The sequence below is a fragment of the Musca domestica genome, unplaced genomic scaffold (assembly GCF_030504385.1).
Source record: "Musca domestica strain aabys unplaced genomic scaffold, Musca_domestica.polishedcontigs.V.1.1 22, whole genome shotgun sequence".
NCBI lineage: Eukaryota > Metazoa > Arthropoda > Insecta > Diptera > Muscidae > Musca > Musca domestica.
The window spans coordinates 7,670,652-7,676,667 of record NW_026712262.1 but is presented as its reverse complement, the minus strand read 5'-3'; positions in this window follow the sequence as shown (position 1 = coordinate 7,676,667).

The window sequence follows — 6,016 nt, the reverse complement described above, 5'->3', positions numbered from 1 at the left end:
TGCATTGCTGGGTTGCCAATGTTTCAGTTTTTCTCTAAAGTGAGAATAATCAAACAACCCACGGTATAATTATTACAGGTAGCAGCAATATTAGTGTCAAATTCTACATGACGTTTTGTGACTCAATTCCATTTCTTTTCACTTTTTTGATACAAAATTTCACTGCATGACAGTGTGAATGTATTTTTACCTAGAAATAGAGAAATCCCTGTTATATTAACAAACCCCCAATGGTGATAATGCAGAAACTTTTTACGAGGTTAAGGAACATCGACATGACATTAAGTAATAAAGTCGTATGTTTCATGTTTCCAAAAGTTTCCTAAAATTGTAAAATGTAGAATACTTTATTTGTATATGCAGTTTGGTTTCAATTTGAGAGGGATGTTGTTTTTTCCACGCTGTTCTAGCGATTGTTTGATGTGTTGATAGCTTTGAATATACAGCTAGCAACTGTACATTCAGGGGAAGATGATAGTTTAAAATGAGATATTTTAAGAACTATCATTTTTATTTTCATCATTTTAAATTTGATAATCCAAATTCCAAAAATGAAAATCTTTGAGAGAAAAAATTTGATCCGTACAAAAACAAATTTGTATGTTAGGTTTGTAGTACAAAAACACTTGTTTTTACCATTCTTCTACCATCATACAATAAAAGCTGGGGAACCAAGTCACTCCCTTCCTAAGGTCTAGAGACCAATCAGTCTCTCAGGCTGATAGACATAGAAATCAGATCTCTACTTCCCATGACAGTCATCAGCACGTAAATCTGTGTCAGGTAAATCTGTTGAAGAGGCGCAACACGATGTTATAGGGTTCATTGAGTACCCCAACTCCTCATAAATTGGATTAATACAATGCTTAGTAGCAGAATTATCAACTCAACCATTGGGGAAATATCTGTCAGGAAATCGTCACTAGGGGCGTTCTATTACCATTGCTCTGGCTTTTGGTTATCAACAACATGCTCATAGATCTGGGGCAAAACGGGACAAAGGTAGTCGCTTATGCTGATGATGTTGTCCTATTGATTGCTAAGGAATTCCTACAAACAATCTCTGATCTGATGCAGGGAGATCTAGTTACCTTATTAAGGTGGGCACGCCGCAATGGACTAGGTGTGAACCCATCAAAGGCAGAGCTCGTCCTCTTTACGAAGAAACTTAAATGCCATTCATTTATACCACCGATGCCAGATGGGGTCACGCTAAACCTTTCCTCTGAAGCTAAATACCTCGGCACTATTCTCGATCGCCAACTAAGCTGGAAGAGGAACACCGAGGAGCGAGCAAAGAGAGGTTTGATTGCACTCTACTTCTGCAAGAACTCCATAGGAACACCTGGTCTCGTAACAATCCACCTTTCTGCAGCATAGCTGTCTATACCGATGGTTCAAAGATGGAATGCGGAACGGGAACGAGAGCTGGGGCTGGATTCTTGTTCTATGAAAATATGAAATGAAAACAATTTCCTTTATAAATTTTTTCATTTGACATTTCTTTCCTTTATAAAAGTTTTCATTTCACATTTTGATAGAACAAGAAATGAGGCCCTGGTGTCTTCTGTGACACTCTTAACGTTCGCGAATCCTACAAGCTTAGAAACGACAGTAGCGTATTCCATATGGAAATCTTCGCGGTCAAGAAAGCCATACCCCTGTTGGTCACAGGGAACAACGAGGTTAGCAGTTCGGTGACTATATGCATCGATATTCAAGCGGCGCTGAAGGCCCTAAACTCATCTACCATTAAGTCTAAGGTTGTTTTGGACTGCATGGGTTGTCCATCAAGCTCTGTTGGGTTCCTGGTCATTACAATATTCCAATTAACGAGACTGCAGACGAATTGGCTAGGCTAGGGTCCGAATCAACTACCATTTAAATTGAGAACTCGGCCATACCAACCCTGTGCCACTTCCTACAGGTAATTCATAGACACTACTCTGAGAGAATTCAACATAAATCGCTGGACGAAAGGAGATGCAACATCTCCAAAATCCTCTGGCCCACACTCTCGGAGAAGAGCAAAAGCCGATACTGTCCTTGTCGAAGCCCGACTCAAAACTTGTGGTGGGATATTCACAGGTTACTACAAGGTGAGGCAATGACCTCGAAATGAAAAAGCGATGATATTGACTACTGTAGAATCTGTCAATCCGAAAATGAGACGATCGAATTTTTGCTTTGCCACTGTCCAGCACTCATTAACGTGAGACACAGGTTTGTAGGGGAAAAAGTGTCACATGATTTGTCTTCGTTCTCTAACACAGACCATACAGTAATTCTTCAATTAGCCAGAAGACTTAAGTGGCTAAAGACGACACGGCAAGATTTCTAGCCGTGGGTCACCCGTATAACTACATATCCCATCAGTAATACATTCACTTTTTTCACTATCCTTCTTTCTTCCAATTTCTTCATTAGGATGAACACAATTGACCAGCAGGTCTCCGAGTGGAGCGGTTACCGAAAGGCAACTGTGCGTCCTTTAACCTAACCATGGTTCTTTGCAAAGATGTTTCCCACATATAGGGAACGCAAACTGCCAATTTACAGTGTTCAAAAAGGCGACTAAAACATCATAAATCTGACGGGGATATATCAAAATGTGGACCTATATGACCGATTTTCAAAACCAAATTCTACGAACCTAAAATGCATCTCAACAAAATTTAAACCACTTCATATCGTTCAGAAACTATAATGATTTTCACCAACGGGCCGACATGACTAAACCGACATAGAATCCTATGCTAACCAAGAACATGCACTTTGTGAGGACTAAAATGCTAATTTAATATATAGCATTTTCAGATTAAATGAAACCTTTTGCAATTCAAATGAAACTTTTTGCAGCGGGAATGAAACCTTTTGCAGTGGAATTGAAACCTTTTGCAGTGGAAATGAAACCTTTTGCAGTGGAAATGAAACCTTTTGCAGCTGAAATGAAACCTTTTGCAACCGAAATGAAACCATTTGCAACCGAAAAGAAACTTTTTGCAAATCAAATGAAACTTTTAAATTTATAGAAGGAAAAATAACAAAACATTTTTATTTTTAGTAGGTTTAAAATTAAATCAACTAATTATAGCTAATATATAGTTAAAGAGGAATTTTTATTGATTATTAATATCTATGTTTTTATAAATTTTTTTCTTAAAGCTTCCATAAAACACAAGTGTAGATTCAGAAAGATTGAAAAAAGTTTTTCAAGGTATTTTTTTTTTCAAAGGACCCGAATTAGGTACTTTTTATAATCTCCTCCATGGAAAGGAGAATATATTAAATTTGTCATTCGGTTTGTAACACCTCTAAATATTCGTCGTAGACCCCATAAAGTATATACAATCATGATCATAGTTGATTTAATGATTTCCACTTATCTGTCTATTGAAATCACGACTGCTCTATCTCCATAATCAACAAAGCTGCGAAGCGGGAATCCTTTATTAGATAAGATTAATAAGATACTATAACTATAAAAAATTGTGGTAAAGCTTAATTTCACATTTCAGTCCTGGCCATACCTATAAAGGCCAAAATTTGTTTAAATTTCTCTTTCTAGCGTTAAGCATTTGGAATTTAATAATATGGAAGCATTTTATATCAAATTAATAAAGAACCATTTGTTATTACAATTATTAAAAATTTAAGAAATAATAAAATAAATATAGATATTTATAATCAATAAAAAATCCTCTTTGTCAATATATTAGTTATAATTAATTGATTTAATTTGAAAACTACTAAAAATAAAAATGTTTTGTTATTTTTCCTTCTATAAATTTAAAAGTTTCATTTGATTTGCAAAAAGTTTCATTTCGGTAGCAAATGGTTTCATTTCGGTTGCAAAAGGTTTCATTTCCGCTGCAAAAGGTTTCATTTCCACTGCAAAAGGTTTCATTTCCACTGCAAAAGGTTTCATTTCCGCAGCAAAAAGTTTCATTTGAATTGCAAAAGGTTTCATTTAATCTGAAAATGCTATATCCTCCATATTAGTTCGCCGTCGACAACAAGTGATGCTATCCTAAAAGTGACGACGGCTTCGAGGAGTAGAATAAAGGTGAATATTGCAAGAAAAGCGTCAAATAAACAGAACAATTTATTGCATTTGTTAATAGTAAATTTGAAGTTAATTTAATCAACCTGCATTACCTTGAAATGATCTATCATGGGTATGAATTAAAGGTCTGCACAAGACGAATTGTATGAATTATGCTTTTTCCGACACACTGACTTTGTCTACTCAATCATGCGCTATGTATTTGATAGGCAATAATGACAACCAACAACATCCCCCATTTTGATTCATGTGTGCCATTGTCTAAGGTTCGATCGTGGCATGGCTGACTCGAATATTTGCATGGTGTTCTCCATAAATGCAGGGTGTCAACGATGACATCGAACCGTGTCATCGTCAAATTGAGTGTCATTTGTGTACGTGTGCTTACATATTGAGAGAGTGTGTGTGTCTTACTTTCGACGGTGAGGGTGTGTTTTTGTGTGTGCTGTAATTTTTTTGAAGTAACAAACACGGCATACATAAAAGTGAGTACGAAATCAACAATTAAAAAATATTATTTATGAGATATTAAGAAAATTTATCAGTTTTTTTTTAATAAGGATTGACATTTTGGGTTGTTTCGTCTATAACCGAAATGTAAAAATTTTGTGTAGACCAATTATAAGTACCTGAAATATGTTATTATTATTGCCAAGAAATACTTTATTATAAAAAATGTATTTTTTTCACATATCGGAAAAACAGGTAGCGATTGCGCTTTGCCTTCATTACGTGTGTGTCTTTTTCGTTGGCAATTGTTTCATTATTGTTGTAATTTTTGCGGTAGAACATTTTTGTATGACACACTATTCAACATTCCCTTTTATTAGTCATTACATGTTATGACGATGGGTTTGAGTCTGACCGACATGACGAGACATCGAGCATTTGGTTGGCTGTCACGTACTGTTGTGCGTTTGATCAAACAGGGCACAACATGACGTGGCATAAATAGAGAAATATGTCACACTTGCAGCCCTTTAGTGTGAATGTGTTTTTGTGTGTGCTGTAATTTTGAAGTAACAAACACCGCGTAAATAGAAAATTGAGTTCAATAACAAAATGTGCATAGACATCAACAAATGAATAGAAAAAAATGAAATATATACTGAACAATCCCAATTTATTGGTGATTATCATAAAATTTTGGTCATAAAAAAGAGGTTAATATTGTTTGCCTATTTTCTATCTACATATAGTGTTCTTTTAAAATTAAAGTTTGTGGGCAGAGATTTGACTCTCATTCAATAACAGAATATGCACAGAATTGAACAATGGAAGTATATAGTGTTGTTACGTGAACTACAGTAGCACTCATTCTTATTTACACCTCAATAATGTAGGCAAACATTTATGAAATTATAATCAAAATAAAATTTTTCAAGGCATTTTTGTTTTGTAACAAGAATTAACATTTTAGATTGTTTCGTCAATAACCACAAAATGTGAAAGTTTTGTGTGGAAGTGCCTTTAATATTTAAGCATTCGCCAAGAAATTCTTTATTACAAAAAATTTATTTTTCACATATCGGAAAAGCAGGTAGCGATTGCGCTTTGCCTTCATCACGTGTTTGGCTTTTTCATTGGCAATTGTTTCATAATTGTTGTTGTTTTTTTGATAGAACATTTTTGTATGACACACTATTCAACATTCCCTTTTATTGGTCATTACATGTTATGACGATGGGTTTGAGTGTGACCGACATGACGAGACATCCAACCATTGGTTGGATGTCACGTACTGTTATGCGTTTGATCAAACAGGGCACAACATGACGAGCATTTTCTCTCCATGGCATAAATAGAGAAAATTGTCACATTTGCAGCCCTTTAGTATGAATGTTAAGGAAGAGAAGGAATGTTTCATGATTTTTTTGAACTCGTTAAATTGTGAATGACATAGACTTCCACCTTTTGTCCTTGTATACAATCAAGAAGCTTTTTCCAGTA